The 21,808-nt window shown below is 38.0% G+C and overlaps 1 protein-coding gene across 1 annotated transcript in view; it reads right to left on the minus strand.

The window, feature by feature from the left end:
• The window catches only part of map1aa (microtubule-associated protein 1Aa), a 38,481-nt gene extending 17,519 nt beyond the window's left edge, over positions 1-20,962 (minus strand). Inside the window, 1 exon segment of the mRNA XM_046333022.1 lies at positions 20,881-20,962. The gene's annotated coding sequence lies outside the window, so the exon portion shown is untranslated.
• Positions 20,963-21,808: the final 846 nt, after the last annotated feature.

The raw sequence follows: 21,808 nt of genomic DNA on the forward strand, positions 1-21,808 counted from the left end.
TGGAACTTCTCTCATGTGAATGTCAATGATACTGGAGGAGCCTGGTAATGTTCACTGAGGGCTAATTTGTCACGAGTCCGACCGAGGGTGTTTCCCCTTCCCGGGCGGGTGGAGCTCGGCGGTCGTCGTCACCGGCCTATTAGCTGCCACTGATTGTTTTTCCTCCCCCTCCTTGTATGTTTAGTGGTAGCACCTGTTTATGTTAATTAGTTTGTCTTTATTAGACAGCCGGCACGCCTGGTTGTTGTGCGGGATTATTTCTATGTAACCTTCGGCTCTGTTGTAGAGGTACGTGTTAGTGCCTAGTCGTGATTTTTTTCCATTGTACTTTTTGATTCCCTGTGTTTTGGGAACGTAACTTTTGTGAGCACCCTGTGGTGCGTTGGTGCTAGTAAAAGACGCACAGCATTGAACTCTGTCTCCTGCATTTGATTCCACACCCACGACACCCGGAGCATTACAGAATTCTCAAAAACTACCCATCAAACTCTCAATACACTAACGCTGGATACATTAGCCTACAATTTTTGACTATGAGTGGCAATGTCTTTGGGGATTGAGTTAACTGGTAAATGTTTAAATCACATACGCAATATTACGCACCGACCTTACACAAATACACATGCACCCACACACACACCTTTTTCTGTTACAAAGGGCTCACGAACTCAAGGTACAGTACATGTATATAACGTAAACTCACCCCATTCCGTACAAATGTGCTTAACCGCAACATTCAAACGAGGCTTCAAAGAAAACTAATGGGACTTTAGCGACTGTGTTGACTTCAAACTCGGGGTGTGAACTGGGTTTCTATTCAAGTGTTGATCGACATGGTAATGGCTCTATAGTATTGGAGAAAAGTTGAAAAAACGGACCCTCCGTTACATCTAGACGTGTCATGTCGTAACGTACAGCACGCAGAAAGCAACTATTTCTGTCTTACAATCTCTCTCCACCAGGTGTAGCACTTCTATCATCCTTTCAAAACAAGAAATGGACAGTGACGGGGTAAGGGGGATACCTAGTCATTTTTGCGTCATCATTGCATGCGATCATCATTCTCAAAGCAGCTGTTTACTTCTAAGATCACTTTAGCACCGCCCTAAAAACCTGATTCAAATCCGACACAAACCTTCAAATGGGTATGTAATGACACATTATATAAACTCTGTATAGTGTTTCATTTACATTTTAGAGGCAATAAGGTGATAAGTTGGACAGATCGAGTGGAAAAAAAGCAATTTTCCCACACGACATCTCTCCTTCTCACTATCACGCATTAGTTTCGCTTCCCCACCCGGCATTTTTAAAAAGACCCGACGGGGCTCAGTGCCTGCTTGAATTATGCAGAAACGGCCAGTGTTTAGGTCATGTAATTGATTCTGTTGGAAAGGGTAGAAATTTTGCTTTACAATGGTATTGACATTACAGTTGATCTGGAAGTATTATGTTTTTGGGTCGCTAGAATAAGGGCAATTGTACGGACCAAGGCGATGTACGAGTTTACGTGAGTTTACATTAGAGGCAAAATGAATTCACTATTTCTAAAAAAGCTGCTTCATTCATGTTGTGTCTTCTGTTACAAGGGACATACCAGGGGTCCAAGAGGTTAAGCTGCATGAGGAAACACAATCATGCTTTGAGCCTTTTCCTTACCCACTTACGGTCTATAACAATCCCTGTCTGTTATTCTGCCCAGGGGTCTCATTCAATGAGCAGGGCCCTGTATCTGAGAGGATCAACCTTATCTCTACAATCAAATTGAAAATCACCAGGATAGCTCGGCCACTGTATGACCTCCAGATGTGTCTTCTTCACAGAGAATAATAGGAAGCGCACAATAGCATCACTTCCTGATCTCGGAAAAGCACTCTCACCCACTGACATTGAGAATGAAGACAACACAGAGATAGAAATGCCCAACATTGTAATCCACAGACACAGCAGAGATTTGATTTGATTTGATTGGGATCTCTTTTAGTCCTCATTCGGACTAATAATATAATAATAATATATGCCATTTAGCAGACGCTTTTATCCAAAGCGACTTACAGTCATGTGTGCATACATTCTACGTATGGGTGGTCCCGGGGATCGAACCCACTACCCTGGCGTTACAAGCGCCATGCTCTACCAACTGAGCTACAGAAGGACCACTAATCTTCCTTGAGTCCTCGAACATTAAAATACAATTTATAATACAATCACATTTTCTCATATAACAAACTGTTACAAACAGCAGACATAATACCCTGCCATATTGACCAGATAAATACTCTAACAGTCTGAAAAGATAGATTGGTTCCTTCATCTACCATGGTCCTGCACAACCTTCCAATTTATTATATTTAAATGGTTCTAAAGTATTGTTTGAGTTTATATATTGAAACGTTTCTGGTTTGCTAAATTCTTCCATTTCTTTAATACTCTGAATCTAAATGTTATTTTGCCCACTTCTCTTTTCTCCTGGGATAACACATACAGTAGATGACTGTAAGTCGCTCTGGATAAGAGCGTCTGCTAAATGACTTAAATGTAAATGTAATGACTGACACTCTATTCCTAGTATTGTCTGTCTCTTACCAACTGAATACTGTTGTGAATGGAGTTTGACCGTTTTAAATGGGGGAAGAAACTTGTTTTTTTGTATTATCTTGTTGATTAATGAGCACACAAGAGCATTGTGCATGACTACAACAGAATAATCATATCTCCACCTTAAAGCAATCCTTGCTGCTTTATTCTGTGCAATCTGCAGCCTCCTAATTTCACTTGCTGATGCATTTTCCCAGAACACAGAACAGTGGTCACCAGACTCCCAATTAATGCTTGGGTTATTTGCTTAAGAATCTTTCCCTGTAAATATTTAGCTATCCTTCTGATCATGCATGCAAAATTTTTTTTTACATAGATTAGTTATTTGAGACGACCATGATAAGCAGTTGCCATTATCCATAGCATTGAGCCACTGGTCAGTCATGTCAGTGGAATGTTTTTGCTGTAATCAAATCAGAGGGATGGTTCAGGTGATATTGCACCCAAACTCTGTATGCCATGGGCTCTCCAACCATGTTACTGCAACTACCCAGTGCTTAATTTGGGAAACCAAGTTAAATCTGTTCGTGAACATCGATAGTAACATGTTTTCACAACAAAACATATTTCGTTAAACTGTTGACAGACCCTCTCTCTGCATGCTTGAGAAAGGAATTGTCACGTTGGGTGAAGGATCGGGAGACAGGCGCAGGAATGCGTAATAGTTTTTTTATTTCACCCAAATTACAGCGTGCCATGTAAAAGCACGGGGACAAAGACCAAACAAACACGTATACAGACCCCCAAAAAAGAGCGAGGAGTAGCTCGAATAAATACACAAGCGCACAATGATACCACACGGGACGAGACCCGTAATCATCTGCGCAAAGCAAGCGGCACGAAAGCCAAAACAACAAGGTACAGGTACTCACAGGCAAAACAGACATTGGAACAATAATCGACAGCCCAATGGAAACCAAAGGGCACATTTATACAACTACAATCAGGGAAATTGGGACCAGGTGTGCATAATGCTTCGTAAGAAGCATTTCAAGGTCCTGGAGTGGCCTAGCCAGTCTCCAGATCTCAACCCCATAGAAAATCTTTGGAGGGAGTTGAAAGTCTGTGTTGCCCAGCAACAGCCCCAAAACATCACTGCTCTAGAGGAGATCTGCATGGAGGAATGGGCCAAAATACCAGCAACAGTGTGTGAAAACCTTGTGAAGACTTACAGAAAACATTTGACCTCTGTCATTGCCAACAAAGGGTATATAACAAAGTATTGAGACAAACTTTTGTTCTTGACCAAATACATATTTTCCACCATAATTTGCAAATAAATTCATTAAAAATCCTACAATGTGATTTTCTGGATTTTTTCTCCTCATTTTGTCTGTTATAGTTGAAGTGGTGGCTGACTAAATACTTTTTTGCCCCACTGTATGTGTGTTTTGAATGAATCATCAATTTAGAAAGCACTATCCATTTCATTTAGTTAGGCTTTGAAACAGCGTCCATAACGACCATGTTTTCCTCTCAGTTTCAATCCGTTACTGAACTTCTTTCTTCAAATTGATCAATCACAGAGAGGTGAGTTTTATAAGTAAAATACGGTTGTGATGATAAGTGTTTGATGTGATTCTGAATTGCATTTGCATTGATGTCAGAGTGGTTAGAGGTGGATAGAGGGACAATAGAGCCCTGAATTCCCGGCCATTAGGACCTGATGGAGGGACAATAGTGCCCTGAGAACCAGGCCATTAGGACCTGATGGAGGGACAATAGAGCCCTGAGTACCAAGCCATTAGGACCTGATGGAGGGACAATAGAGCCCTGAGTACCAGACAATAGAGCCCCGAGTACCTGGCCATTAGGACCCAATAGAGGGACAATAGAGCCCTGAGTACCAGGCCATTAGCGACCTGACGGTCATTAGCAAGTTGGGTGCTACCAACGCATGTCCAGAATGCATAAATGGAAAATACCGTGACTCAACAGTCACGTGGAATTTTTCTGCGGTCATGACTCATGACTGCCGGTGTGGCGGTAATACGGCCACCGCAACAGCCCCAGTTCTATATCCTTTCAAATGCCGGTTCCCATTTTCTCTCGGCTTGGCTGCAGGGGAGGCAGAGAAGCCTGACAATGGCGCTGTTGGCTGTAATGAATTCAGCTGCTGTAACAAACATGGGAGTGTAATAGGCGAGACGACCACTGTCTCCCTCTTCTTTCCTTTGTGTTAGAAGTGCCTCTGACTGAGATTCAACAGGTACTGAGGCTGAGCTGACTGTCTGAATATTAATGTCACACTTTTCAAACATTAACATTCAACTTCCTCCCCAGCTGGATCTACTTGATATGCTGATTGCCAAATCATCTGAGAGACAAAAAAATATGCTTACTGAGGAGAACACTTATATAATGCAAAAAAACAAGGACCTGCTTAAAATCATAATAACATCATACTGATGTTAACCTTTTACACTCCTGGGAATTGACCTATATGGATAGGGATAAATTCTATTTTTTCTTACAGAAGAAATATGAAAAGCAAATGCATAACCATGGTAGCAATTGAAAGGGAACAGTTTGGAGATTATGGGGAAATGATTAGACCAAAGGTGAGGAGACAACAGTTCACCTGACACGAGACTGAATCCAAACATTACACTATTGATTTTATGGGCATTTGACCTTTTCTGTACTTTTTGCAGAATTTTGTTGATAACGAAATCAGAAAATACTAAATTCAGAGAAACAGATGGTAATTTTGGTGCACATAGAAATTAGTCATGTCATGAGTGCATTCAGGTGCTCCAATTTTTCTCTCACAATAAACAAACATTGGTTCGTTGTGATCAGAACAACCCAGGGTATGACGCCATGTCATCTTGTAACTGAACATCAAACATAGTGATTATAAACGTTGACACTGTATATGACTTTTGGTTTTGTATTTGGAAATGTGAAGTGCACATTTGGACTGTATGACATCGAGTCCTCTTCATTTACAGCATTTACCCTCACACAGACAATAAAAAGGTGCCCAATTAGCGGGAGGCGCGGTGCTCAAGTTCAGAACAGCAGTCAGTCGAAACACGTACAGAGCTGTGAAGCGCAGAGCCTGAGCTCTGTACAGCCACTATGTTCCAAATCTGCCATTTTGAACCCGCATACGGGTGTGAAGGGCTACTGAAAGATGTCATGCTCCGATTAGTCCAAAATACTCATTAACATTTCCAACCCAATTATTATCAAGTCCAAGGACAATCTCCAGCTAAGCCTCTCCTTCTTCATGGAAAATGGGCCTGTGAGCCCACATCAGACCTGGGTTCAGATTCTATTTCAAATCATTTCAGATACGTTATCTATGCTTCTTTGACCTTGTCTGGCTTAATGGACCAATAGAATAGTCCCAGAACTGCTATACCTGCCCATCTGGCACCTTAGGCAGGCTAGAGCAAAATATATCAAATAGAATTCGAACCCAGGTCTCGCCCCCACACCAGCCTGCAGAGACAGCCACATTATTTGAAAGTGTATCCTTCCTTCCTCCCTTCTTTGACATAACCACTGACTAGAAAGGACTGGACAGGTGAAATCTGTGGTGAAGCCCTTGCGTTCACCTGTAAAACCATGTTTAATACATGATTACTTCAATGAAGGGAGGAAGGGAGCATACAGACTCACACAGCCCATCAAACACATTCTTTAGGCTCTGACATTCGGTCTGATATTAATAAAGGGGTAGGATGAAGTAACCCTTATACAGATGTAGGATCTTTATTTCAGCTAGTTTGCCACTGCAGGGAAATAATCCTGCAGCAACAGGAAATTTGAATTATTATGTGGATTATAAATAATGCACATTTTTGTAAGGATTGATATGTTTGTCTTTGGGCTATATCATGTCTGAAATTTCAAAGTGGAAATAACAAACTTTAGAACTTTAAATTAAAATACACTACAAGTTTGTAAGGAAACTTCTCAACAACAAAAGAGTGATCAAATTAAGATCCTACATTTGTATGCTGATCTGTGGTCTGCTTTCAATTGTCCCATCTAATGGTTAAGGTTGGGATTGTGGAAGAGTAAGTTGATCATAGATCTGTCCATGTGGGTAACTGTCACCCAGAGCATCATAGTAAAGCAAGGAGTACAACCGTTAGACGGAGTACAACAGTATTTGTTCTACAGGTGAATACTTTCATGCTTTTATTACTCAGTTGGAACTCTTGACTATGTTTAGCAGATGCTTTCATCCTTCCGTAGCTTGATAACTCACTCTGGAAGAGAGCATCTGTTAAATAAATGATATGTAAATATGGGGTGGGTAGTAGTGGGTCCATTCTATAGGCCGAAGCCTCTTATGGCTCTGAAAAAACATGTCTGTGTCCAAATTACACCATAACCCCTATATAGTGCACTACTTTTAACATGAGCCATAGAGCTCTGGTCACAAGTAGTGCACTATGTAATCCCCTATATAGTGCACTACTTTTAACATGGGCCATAGAGCTCTGGTCACAAGTAGTGCACTATGTATGGAATAGGGTGCCATTTGGGACGTACTGAGGGTCTAATTAGAATGGTGTCAGGCTCAGAGCGGATCCTATTGTCCAGCTAACACTCTACTCTAACAATGTATAGTAAACACACTCCGAGGGTGTGTGTGTGTGTGTGTGTGTGTGTGTGTGTGTGTGTGTGTGTGTGTGTGTGTGTGTGTGTGTGTGTGTGTGTGTGTGTGTGTGTGTGTGTGTGTGTGTGTGTGTGTGTGTGTGTGTGTGTGTGTGTGTGTGTGTGTGTGTGTGTGTGGTGCAGAGTAAAACATTTCTCCAAAACATTTCATAACAACAACCAAGAATGTGAACTATTGGCGTCAACACGCCCACTAAAATACTTACATGAGAACAATGTTTTGATTAACTGTATATGCATAATTCCATTCCTCCGCTCACTGTGTTGTGACATCATGACACATGATATGGACAGTGTAACAATAATATATAGCTTAGGTCTTATACAACCTAAAATACAGGTAACTGCCAGAATAAAGGAACACCAACATAGTGTCTTAATAGGGCGTTGGGCCACAACGAGCCAACAGAACAAGCTTCAGTGTGCCTTGGCATAGATTCTACAAGTGTCTGGAACTCTATTGGAAGGATACAAACCTATTCTTCCACAAGAAATTCCTTCATTTTGGTGTTTTGTTGATGGTGATGTAAAACGCTGTCTCAGGCACTGATCCAGATTCTCCCATATGTGTTCATGTGGGTTGAGATCTGGTGACTGAGACACACTCACCCTTTAAACCCTCTATGCTTCTTTGAGACCCCTCTTTTAAAGTCACCTAGATGTCTTCTTCTAGCCATGGTAGCCAAAATAACGATCAACTGGGCATTTTCTTACATGACACATGGGATGTTTAAATTGTTAATTAACTCAGGAACCACACCTGTATCGAAGCACCTGCTTTCAATATACTTTGCATCCCTCATTTACTCAAGTGTTTACTTTATGTTGGAAGTTACCTGCATATCTACCATAGCCTACTTATGCCACTGCCAGTATTCATTTGTGATGTTTTTGTGTTGTTAATCTCTCGTGGACAGACACACGTAGCATATTTTAGCGTCTCTCAACAGATTGTGCGATGCGACAACTAACGAGAAACATTGTTCCGCTGGATTTTCGTCACTGATCATTTGGACAAATCACAATTTTGAATTTCAGAAGGGAAGAGGGAACATTTGGTCCATAGACTTTTCAGAAACTTGCAGAGAGAGGGGGGTGGTGCTAAGGCCCTGCTTTTGCTTCTTGTTCTAGTATATTTTGTAATATGTCACCCCCCCAGAACTAAATTGTGTAGCTGGTGCAAGATTTTAGTTCTGGGTTCTGGGTTGGCCAGATTAGTGGGTTGGAGATTCAATCTTTTTTCTGATTGAAAGACACAGCCATACTGCTGTATATCCAGAGTTGTAAAGCTCAGTGCCAAGCTCTTCCTAATCCATCCCCAAAGAGAAATAGCTGGCTTTCTAGTAGGTAAACATTTAATCCCTCAAAACTGCATTATCTGCACAGCTGAAGTCCATTAAAAATGATTATCATCATTTGTGGGATCCAGATAAATTGCTTTTCGAGGGCAGCTTAAGGTTTCTGCATTAGTTTATTCCTCAATCATAACATGAGTAAGTCGCTCTGGATAAGAGCGTCTGCATAAATGACTTAAATGTAAATGTAAATGAGTACTGTTGTTGTAAATAACAAAATGCCCATCATTAGATATTGCTCCTCTCAATTTCAGAACCATGGACATTGGCATTTTCAACATTCTTTACGTCGCATCACAAGGGAAGTTATGGCTGATTAAAGTCAATATTGTTACGTTCAACCCTATCACTTTCATCGTCACTTTTTATCGTCATTTTCTTCATTTAACCTCTTGAGATGGAAATGTTTTTATGAAGTTGAACATGTGATCTTTATGACAGAATGTTAAAATTAGGTGAAATAAAGAGTTATTTTATAAAATTACTCTGCCCAAAAGGTACTCTATTCCTGAAATGAGCCAAATAGTGAGCAGATATTTATTTTATTTTCAGGAACTGGAGGGCGTGTAATGGATCTCACCCTCCTCTTCTGAGGAGGAGTAGCGAGAAGGATCAGAGGACCAATGCACAGCGTGGTAAGTGTCCATAATGTTGAATCAAAATGAACACTGAAATACAAAACAACGAACGTGAATAAACGACACAAACGAACCAGTCCCGTGTGGCACAAATACTGACAATAAACACCCACAACTCAAAAGTGAAACCAGGCTACCTAAGTATGATTCTCAATCAGGGACAACGATTGACAGCTGCCTCTGAGAACCATACTAGGCCGAACACAGAAATCCCAAATTATAGAAAAACGAACATAGACAACCCACCCAACTCACGCCCTGACCATACTAAAACAAAGATATAATAACAGAACTAAGGTCAGAACGTGACAGGGTGAGCACAGGGTGACTGTACTAGGCCATGTGTAAGGCTTTTCTGATGTGATAGTGTGGTGTTTGCCAGAGTTGTTTGATGACTAAACATAATAGAATATAGCCAAGGAAGCAGTTTAGGCTATTTTGCTGAGTCAAAGTGTGAAGGAGACCTACCTTTATGTGAAGGACACTGGGCTCTATTACTAAATAATTCATGCACAGATTGTGTCATTTTCTACTGTGACAAAAGCTGAAATAATATTTAGCAATTAAGTATTGTATACAAATGCTTAAAAACACAGACATATATCCTTGTTGGTGATAGAGGTTTCTATTTGAGCTGTCTTCTATTGGTTGAGTAGCAATGCAATCATTCTGAAAGAAGTCTACACAGTCAGACTTCCATAACATTCCTTTCATAAAAGCTGCAAATGATCTCATTCTAGCTAATTATTGCCCTAATTCATCCAGTAAATTACAGGCCAGGCAGGAAGCCATTTTGTGTCTTCGCTGCCATGCTGATGGACATAAAAAGGATGTGTTACCAAAACAACGCTGGCTCCATCTCATAACCTTCTCTTTTTAAAAGAGCAATAAAATCCAGCCAAAGCCTTGGACTCACCACTTGATAAACACAAGTTAGATGTCTAAGAGTGAGTGGGTGATGGGAAGGCGGGTGGGGGAGTCAGCAACGGCCCTCCACAAGGCGTCAAGGGATAAGAGAGAGAGAGAGAGAGAGAGAGAGAGAGAGAGAGAGAGAGAGAGAGAGAGAGAGAGAGAGAGAGAGAGAGAGAGAGAGAGAGAGAGAGAGAGAGAGAGAGAGAGAGAGAGAGAGAGAGAGAGAGAGAGAGAGAGAGAGAAAGAAAGAGAGAGAGAGAGAGAGAGAGAGAGAGAGAGAGAGAGAGAGAGAGAGAGAGAGAGAGATATCTCAGCCTCTGACTGATGGCTGATGGGTGAGCTTCAGGCTGCATCTCAAATTACACTCTATTCACTTTATAGTGCACCTCTATTGAACAGGGGGCATAGGGCTCTGGTCTAAAGTAGTGCACTATATAGGGAATCGGGAATAGGGTGCCTTTTGGAATGCACAACAATAACAAGATGCCTGGCTAGCTGGCAGAGATGCATTTTTCTGCCCACTCATCGCTGAGTCGAGTCCAGCAACTCTTGATGTGCTCTTATGCCACCTGAGCGATGTCAACTGTGAGCATTTGGCCTGGCAGCAAAGGCAAGAGGATTTGTGTGTGCATTTGTACACTGAGTATACAAAACATTAAGAACACCTGCTCTTTCTATGACATAGACTGACCAGGTGAATCCAGGTGAAAGCTATGATCCCTTATTGATGTCACTTGTTAAATCCACTCCGACCAGTGTAGATGAAGGGGATGAGACAGGTTTAAAGAAGTATTTTTAAGCCTTGAGACAATTGAGACATGGATTGTCTATAGTGTGCATTCAGAGGGTGAATGGGCAAGACAAAAGGTGCCAGGCGCAGCATTTTGTGTCAAGAACTGCAACGCTGCTGGGTTTTTCATGCTCAACAATTTCCCGTGTGCATCAAGAATGGTCCACCACCCAAAGGACATCCAGCCAAATTGACACAACTGTGGGAAGCATTGGAGTCAACATGGGCCTACATCCCTGTGGAATGCTTTGGACACCTTGTAGAGTGTGCATCAAGAATGGTCCACCACCCAAAGGACATCCAGCCAAATTGACACAACTGTGGGAAGCATTGGAGTCAACATGGGCCTACATCCCTGTGGAATGCTTTGGACACCTTGTAGAGTCATGTTGTTCTGAGGGCAAAAGGGGCATGCAATTCAATTAGGAAGGTGTTCCTAATATTTGGTATGCTCAGTGTATATACATTTGTGTGTATGTCTACATTTGTGTGTGTGTGTGTGTGTGTGTGTGTGTGTGTGTGTGTGTGTGTGTGTGTGTGTGTGTGTGTGTGTGTGTGTGTGTGTGTGTGTGTGTGTGTGTGTGTGTGTGTGTGTGTGTGTGTGTGTGTGTGTGTGTGTGTGTGTGTGTGTGTGTGTGTGTGAACTGCAGTGGCAACACTAGGCCATGTCCAATGCACTGTATGTAATGTTCTCTGACTCCGTGGGCAGGATTCTCCTAGAACCCTGCTTCACCACACATTGCATGCAATGTTGAGTGGGTGAGAAACGTTGCTCTCATATCTCTGAATAAATGGTACAGATAACATAGAGGACAATGACAATATTTGCTGAATGAATACAATACTCAGAAAACCAGGCATAGGTCAAAACATTGCCATTACTCACTAAATCAAAAAAGAAAATGTCACTTTTTGGCAGCATACCTAGCAAACCAAAAACATTCCCTGGACATTAGGTCAAATTCCCATGAACATTCCCTATATCAGTGTGTGGGTATGCCTTTCAAATACTTAATATTCCAGTCACATATTATATCATAACACTAGCAGCATTGATGAACGGCATTCCCTTGATATGACCTGAGGGGTCCATCACTGCCCATATGGGGTTAATGGGAGAGGAATGGGGGTAAAGAATGGGGGGGTGGATCCATACAGTCATTGGGTTTACCCCCTACTAAGTGTCACACTACCAGAGGTGTGGCTACCTCTTAGTGGCAGTATGGAGCAGGATAATTCAGAGTACCTGATCATTCTCTCCTGTTCTCTGCTTAATCAATTAGACCCCTGCTCCATCACCCTGTCACATAACTAGCTGGCTCAGGAGAACCTATAGGGGACACACAGCTCGGGGAGACTACTATCAGGGAAATCACATACTAGGACGCAAAGCAATGACGGACTGCAAGTGTAAACAAAGGAGTGTACTGCCCCCAGCACTCACACACTTGAGTCAACTAATTGGTCAGAGAAGGCAAGTTAACCCCCAACAACAACTGTTCCCTGGGCACCGATGACATGGACGTTGATTAAGGCAGCTCCCCAGAATGGCTGGGTTAAATGCGGAAGACACATTTCGGTTGAATGCATTCAGTTGTACAACTACTCTCCTTTTCCACAAATGATCCGGTCACTGTAAAAACCATTCGAATAGCAGCAACAACAAAAACATGCACATTTTCTCCTCTTCTCTGCTCGTGACTCTGCATGTGCTGCTGCGTCAGGGAGGGGGGCATCGCCTAGGCAGCCGAAGACTTGTTTTCTACAACAATTTGCTTGTTTCAGCAAGGAGCAACGTTGTAGAGTTCATGTTACAGCAGAAACGGACTCATCCTCATGAATGCCCGGCCGTCATGATGGTTATTTTATTTTAATGACAATCTTCATCCATAACCGTCTGTTACAGGATTATAAATTAATTGTTCCAGCCATAATTGTTATATTCTTAAAGCTGCAATATGTGACTTTTTGGGTGACCCACCAAATTCACATAGAAATGTGAGTTATAGATCTGCCTTCTTATTGAAAGCAAGTCTAAGAAGTGGTATATCTGTTCTATGTGTACCATTTCTATGGTACCTGTTCTTAAATTTTGTTTTTGCATCTTTTTCGGATTTGTACACCAGTTTCAAACAGCTGGAAGTACAATATCTTGGGTTGTTGAAAATATATTTCACAGCGGCTTAGAAGGTACAATGATTTAATATACTTGTTATTAGAATTTTAGCAAACAGGAAATGGTGGACGATTTCTGCATAGTGCATCTTTAAATGGAATAAACACAGACCTAGTGTCGATAATCCTGATTAGATTCATATCTGTAAGAGATCAATAACTCAAACACCGTCAACTTAATCACCGCTCAACGAAAACTAAGCGAAGCAATTGCAACCAACAGGCAGAGTTTAACCAAAGCTGTGTGTTATCGCTGATTTTTTAAACACCCTACTAACAGGGAATTACATGCACCTGCATGCTAAAATCATCTTGATTTCAACCAAAAACCCACAAAAATTAAGTAGCAGATGAGCTGATCTCCTGTTGTTGCCATACTACTTGATTAGACTACAATTGAATTTGATTAGAAAATAGATGATATAACTCAATCACGATTGGCTTGATCTAGTTCCACATGTTATATGTGGACAGTTCAGGGATATTTTATTTCCCCTTTTGAATTACCTTTATTAGACAAGTTGTAATTAATGGATTACATAAATTACTAATTAAAAAGTCATATGAGTTTTCCATTGATATAACCTGTATGATATATTGATATAACCTGAATGATGATATTGATATAACCTGAATGATGATATTGATATAACCTGAATGATGATATTGATATAACCTGAATGATGATATTGATATAACCTGTATGATATATTGATATAACCTGAATGATGATATTGATATAACCTGAATGATGATATTGATATAACCTGTATGATATATTGATATAACCTGTATGATATATTGATATAACCTGTATGATGATATTGATATAACCTGTATGATATATTGATATAACCTGTATGATATATTGATATAACCTGTATGATATATTGATATAACCTGTATGATGATATTGATATAACCTGTATGATATATTGATATAACCTGTATGATATATTGATATAACCTGTATGATGATATTGATATAACTGTATGATATATTGATATAACCTGTATGATATATTGATATAACCTGTATGATATATTGATATAACCTGTATGATATATTGATATAACCTGTATGATATATTGATATAACCTGTATGATATATTGATATAACCTGTATGATATATTGATATAACCTGTATGATATATTGATATAACCTGTATGATATATTGATATAACCTGTATGATGATATTGATATAACCTGTATGATGATATTGATATAACCTGATGTAACCTGTATGATATATTGATATAACCTGTATGATATATTGATATAACCTGTATGATATATTGATATATATGATATAATATGATATATTGATATAACCTGTATGATATATTGATATAACCTGTATGATATATTGATATAACCTGTATGATATATTGATATAACCTGTATGATATATTGATATAACCTGTATGATATATTGATATAACCTGTATGATATATTGATGTAACCTGTATGATATATTGATATAACCTGTATGATATATTGATATAACCTGTATGATATATTGATATAACCTGTATGATATATTGATATAACCTGTATGATATATTGATATAACCTGTATGATATATTGATATAACCTGAATGATGATATTGATATAACCTGTATGATGATATTGATATAACCTGTATGATATATTGATATAACCTGTATGATATATTGATATAACCTGTATGATATATTGATATAACCTGTATGATGATATTGATATAACCTGTATGATGATATTGATATAACCTGTATGATGATATTGATATAACCTGAATGATGATATATTGATATAACCTGAATGATGATATTGATATAACCTGTATGATATATTGATATAACCTGTATGATATATTGATATAACCTGTATGATATATTGATATAACCTGTATGATATATTGATATAACCTGTATGATATATTGATATAACCTGTATGATATATTGATATAACCTGTATGATATATTGATATAACCTGTATGATATATTGATATAACCTGTATGATATATTGATATAACCTGTATGATGATATTGATATAACCTGTATGATATTGATATAACCTGTATGATATATTGATATAACCTGTATGATGATATTGATATAACCTGTATGATTGATATATTGATTGATATAACCTGTATGATATATTGATATAACCTGTATGATGATATTGATATAACCTGTATGATATATTGATATATTGATATATTATATAACCTGTATGATGATATTGATATAACCTGTATGATATATTGATATAACCTGTATGATATATTGATATAACCTGTATGATATATTGATATAACCTGTATGATGATATTGATATAACCTGTATGATATATTGATATAACCTGTATGATGATATTGATATAACCTGTATGATATATTGATATAACCTGTATGATATATTGATATAACCTGTATGATGATATTGATATAACCTGTATGATGATATTGATATAACCTGTATGATATATTGATATAACCTGTATGATATATTGATATAACCTGTATGATATTGATATAACCTGTATGATGATATTGATATAACCTGTATGATATATTGATATAACCTGTATGATATATTGATATAACCTGTATGATGATATTGATATAACCTGTATGATATATTGATATAATATTGATATTGATATAACCTGTATGATGATATTGATATAACCTGTATGATATATTGATATAACCTGTATGATATATTGATATAACCTGTATGATATATTGATATAACCTGTATGATGACTACAACTCATCCAGAACGCCGCAGCCCGTCTGGTGTTCAACCTTCCCAAGTTCTCTCACGTCACCCCGCTCCTCCGCTCTCTCCACTGGCTTCCAGTTGAAGCTCGCATCCGCTACAAGACCATGGTGCTTGCCTACGGAGCTGTGAGGGGAACGGCACCTCAGTACCTCCAGGCTCTGATCAGGCCCTACACCCAAACAAGGGCACTGCGTTCATCCACCTCTGGCCTGCTCGCCTCCCTACCACTGAGGAAGTACAGTTCCCGCTCAGCCCAGTCAAAACTGTTCGCTGCTCTGGCCCCCCAATGGTGGAACAAACTCCCTCACGACGCCAGGACAGCGGAGTCAATCACCACCTTCCGGAGACACCTGAAACCCCACCTCTTTAAGGAATACCTAGGATAGGATAAAGTAATCCTTCTCACTCCCCCCTTAAAAGATTTAGATGCACTATTGTAAAGTGGCTGTTCCACTGGATATCATAAGGTGAACGCACCAATTTGTAAGTCGCTCTGGATAAGAGCGTCTGCTAAATGACTTAAATGTAAATGTATATTGATATAACCTGTATGATGATATTGATATAACCTTTATGATATATTGATATAACCTGTATGATATATTGATATAACCTGTATGATATATTGATATAACCTTTATGATATATTGATGTAACCTGTATGATATATTGATGTAACCTGTATGATATATTGATATAACCTGTATGATATATTGATATAACCTGTATGATATATTGATATAACCTGTATGATATATTGATATAACCTGTATGATGATATTGATATAACCTGTATGATGATATTGATATAACCTGTATGATATATTGATATAACCTGTATGATGATATTGATATAACCTTTATGATATATTGATATAACCTGTATGATATATTGATATAACCTGTATGATATATTGATATAACCTGTATGATGATATTGATATAACCTGTATGATATATTGATATAACCTGTATGATATATTGATATAACCTGTATGATATATTGATATAACCTGTATGATATATTGATATAACCTGTATGATATATTGATATAACCTGTATGATATATTGATATAACCTGTATGATGATATTGATATAACCTGAATGATGATATTGATATAACCTGTATGATATATTGATATAACCTGTATGATATATTGATATAACCTGTATGATGATATTGATATAACCTGAATGATGATATTGATATAACCTGTATGATATATTGATATAACCTGTATGATGATATTGATATAACCTGAATGATGATATTGATATAACCTGTATGATATATTGATATAACCTGTATGATATATTGATATAACCTGTATGATATATTGATATAACCTGAATGATGATATTGATATAACCTGTATGATGATATTGATATAACCTGTATGATATATTGATATAACCTGAATGATATATTGATATAACCTGTATGATATATTGATATAACCTGAATGATGATATATTGATATAACCTGTATGATGATATTGATATAACCTGTATGATATATTGATATAACCTGTATGATATATTGATATAACCTGAATGATATATTGATATAACCTGTATGATATATTGATATAACCTGTATGATGATATTGATATAACCTGAATGATGATATTGATATAACCTGTATGATATATTGATATAACCTGTATGATGATATATTGATATAACCTGATGATATATTGATATAACCTGATGATATATTGATATAACCTGTATGATGATATTGATATAACCTGAATGATATATTGATATAACCTGAATGATGATATATTGATATAACCTGTATGATATATTGATATAACCTGAATGATGATATATTGATATAACCTGAATGATGATATATTGATATAACCTGTATGATATATTGATATAACCTGTATGATATATTGATATAACCTGTATGATGATATTGATATAACCTGAATGATGATATATTGATATAACCTGAATGATGATATATTGATATAACCTGAATGATGATATTGATATAACCTGTATGATGATATTGATATAACCTGTATGATGATATTGATATAACCTGTATGATATATTGATATAACCTGTATGATGATATTGATATAACCTGTATGATATATTGATATAACCTGAATGATGATATATTGATATAACCTGTATGATGATATTGATATAACCTGTATGATATATTGATATAACCTGTATGATATATTGATATAACCTGTATGATATATTGATATAACCTGTATGATGATATTGATATAACCTGTATGATATATTGATATAACCTGTATGATGATATTGATATAACCTGTATGATATATTGATGTAACCTGTATGATATATTGATATAACCTGAATGATGATATATTGATATAACCTGAATGATGATATTGATATAACCTGTATGATATATTGATATAACCTGTATGATGATATTGATATAACCTGTATGATATATTGATATAACCTGTATGATATATTGATATAACCTGAATGATGATATATTGATATAACCTGTATGATGATATTGATATAACCTGAATGATGATATTGATGTAACCTGTATGATATATTGATATAACCTGTATGATATATTGATGTAACCTGTATGATATATTGATATAACCTGTATGATATATTGATATAACCTGTATGATATATTGATATAACCTGAATGATGATATTGATATAACCTGTATGATATATTGCCACAGTATAAATGCTGTCTTAAATGAGAAATTACTTTTTCTTAGTTGTACAACTAAATCACCTTCGAGTCTGCTCAATCACCCGGTTTTTTGTTTTTTGATCATTTAAAAGATAATTCCCTGTAGAGGGTGAAAATGTAAAGCTCAGCTTTTAGGGAGCAGGACATTTTGGAAGCAATTAATTGAGATCAGCTGTGCTGGCGATTACAATATTGTTTACAATGATTTTTCTTGTTAGAGTGCACTTACCAGACATTTATATCATGAAAGACACTTAGTGGGATAACTCAGAGAGAATACAACTGTTGATGGCAGCAAAGTTTCTGAATATGAGACATAGAAAACCAGTTAGCACATCTTGCCCCTCCTTAAAGATCTTGGTTTTGGAACTGAAAGTATGTCTGTCTGGCAAATGGCACCCTATTCCCTATGTAGTACACTTCTTTTGATGATGCACTAGGGAAAATGGTGCCATTTGGGATGTAGACTATGAAACACCGACCCAGTGTCACAGGTGTGGCATACTCAAAGAGTTAATAGCTTTCATATAGGGCACCAAATGGGACACACATACAGATGTTGGATCTTAATTTGACCAGTATTGTAGCAGTAAAATAAAACTTCTGCAACGGGATTTTAATGTTTAGTCCATGACATTGTTTGATCGGTGGTTAGGCTATTAGCTGGCCAAAATTAGGCTACAATTAGGCTACATGAAAAGTGCAATACTATGTGTAAGTGCAGGTTTTCGGTGAATTTATGTAAATCATGAAGTTCATCTGCAGGAAAATTCTCAGTGAAAAAAGAGTGATCAAATTAAGATCCTACACCTATGGAGGTCACTATGTTCTCTGTCATGGTATCTGCTTATTGGACACTGAGATAGGCCTGAGATGACGGTTCTATTAAGGAGAGAAAGAACCCATAGCTGATATGAACCATGTATGTCCAAAAAGGTCATTCCACTAAAAGCAAGAAAACATTTAATGAGTAAATGACTGCAATAAACTAGGCCTGCTCATTGTATTTAATATGACTACATGGACTCTGGTGTATGATCCTCAGGTGTGTCTCTGCCTTTAGGAAATAGACATTTTACACTATTGGTTTCTTCTGGTTTCAGAAGCGTATTCAGAATTGATATTCAGTCTAAATTCCAATAATAACAATGATATGATTCTTAGTATATACTAAAGTATTATCCAGGCTCTATAACTACAGTACCAGACCTGGAATGAAACCATGTCAGCCATGCACATCCTTGTTTTCACTGTGATTGTTGCATTTGAGTGTCATTCAAAGCGCCCTGTCCAACGCAAAGACATTTCTATTAATGTAGCCTTGTCGTGTAGTGAAGACCTACAAATATGCTGCTGTGTTGACGTAACATTCTTTCTGTGGAATGAAAGGAATGGCAGCATGTCAAGAAGCATCTACACTGCATTTTGATGCACAGTGGGTTACTTCGGTTTGTGATTCATAGACCATTCGGTTTTTATTTTGGTTATGAAACTCCGCTGCTGCCTGGGCCTACTGGTCGGCAGATACGCTGTTTATAGACGGTTGGATAAATCGCATCGACATTTGGGTCACCCAATTCTTCTCGTGCGAATTACCCGCAAGACAGCGCCATATCTTGACACTTCGTTAATCATGCTGTGGACCAACATCTTCGACATATTGTAGTGCTCGTGTCTAATAAGGGTGGTGAATATGCCTATTTGTGTGCTTTTCAAAATCGGTATATTTCACATAGCCTAAACTACATCGCCATCGTTTATCCCTTTTAAAATCTACCTGTTATGTGAAATAGGCTATCATTCACATTTCCATACAGAGCTGCTTCATCCTAGTCTGTTTTTTTTCATAAAGGCCTTTAGCTCTTAAAACCGAGTGTAAAATTAACAAACTGGCAAATACCCAAATGTGTTAATCCTTCCTTTCCTATGCAATCGGATTCGGGATTCCTCCACGGTCTCTATACGCAGGGCCAGAGTAGCGATTTCTTTTTCAAATTTAGACTACTACAATAACCTACAAAATATAATTCTGTTGTATTTCATTTTGACGGTACAAATAGAGAACACAAGGCATCTTCACTGACATGCAATCCAAATCAATACAGAATATACTAGCCTACCACCTACCATTACTGTCCAGTAGGCTAATTATTTTCTTTTTTTTTTTTTTGGAAGGAACCATGCAGTCCCGCGAGGTATAGAACATCGGAAATATGACATGACACAAATAGGCTATGGAGGTAAAATACATATTCCTACCTTCTGTGATGCTGGGGAGAGCGCGCGGCACGAAGGGTAGCGAACGGGGAGTGAGAAATCTCGTAGTGTCATTTGAGTGTGCGTGGGGGATGTGGGCGAGTGAGTGAGTGGGAGGGGCACCAATGTGAGAGAATATTGAACTTGTCGATAGAAGGCTGTACGGTATGGTAAAACATTGACACAACCGATCCGGTCTTCGGCCGATGGTCAGGGACAAGCTCAGTGCCCCAGCAGACATTTAACCCTTTTCATTGGCAGAGAGAGGAGTGTGGCCATTGACTAGCTAGTATTTTCAGAAATACATTCTTATCTGTCTCGTATCCAGGGCTCGATCAGAGCATGTAATTACATGTATATTATTATATATCTCTAAGCCCCAGTGTGCCCGGGCCTAATCTTGGTTAACCCAGAACTAAAACCTAGAGTCATTTAGTCAGAATCTGGCCATCAGAGATGAGCTCAGACCCTGACACATTTTTAGTACATACTTCTGTTAAGGTGTCTCTCCTTTCCATATACTAAACATCATGTTCTTGTTTTGTCTTGGACATGACAGTCTGGAACTCATTAGTGGTACTGGCTTTCATTTTATAACACACTGAAACAAAGGTCCTAGATCTAAAGGGGAGGCAATCAAATATTCAATTATAGGTTAGTGAACCGCCATCGAGAACCATTCATAATCTGCTGTAAGGGTGCTTTTCAAAGATGACAATACCAAGTAGCAAAAACACTGAGAAACAGAGAGACCCATTTCAGATCCAGTCAAAGGTTCTGATCTGCTCTATTCATATCTGTGTTTTAGTTTCCCTCCATCAGTGTGCTACTGTACTGAAGACCGTATCTGCTCAGATGTGCTGTTGGCAGCCAATTCCCTTTCTGATGGGGATTTAGCATTAATCCACAGGCTCAGTAATCAGTGTTGTGT

Source organism: Oncorhynchus gorbuscha, unplaced genomic scaffold (genome assembly GCF_021184085.1).
Source record: "Oncorhynchus gorbuscha isolate QuinsamMale2020 ecotype Even-year unplaced genomic scaffold, OgorEven_v1.0 Un_scaffold_333, whole genome shotgun sequence".
NCBI classification, from domain to species: domain Eukaryota; kingdom Metazoa; phylum Chordata; class Actinopteri; order Salmoniformes; family Salmonidae; genus Oncorhynchus; species Oncorhynchus gorbuscha.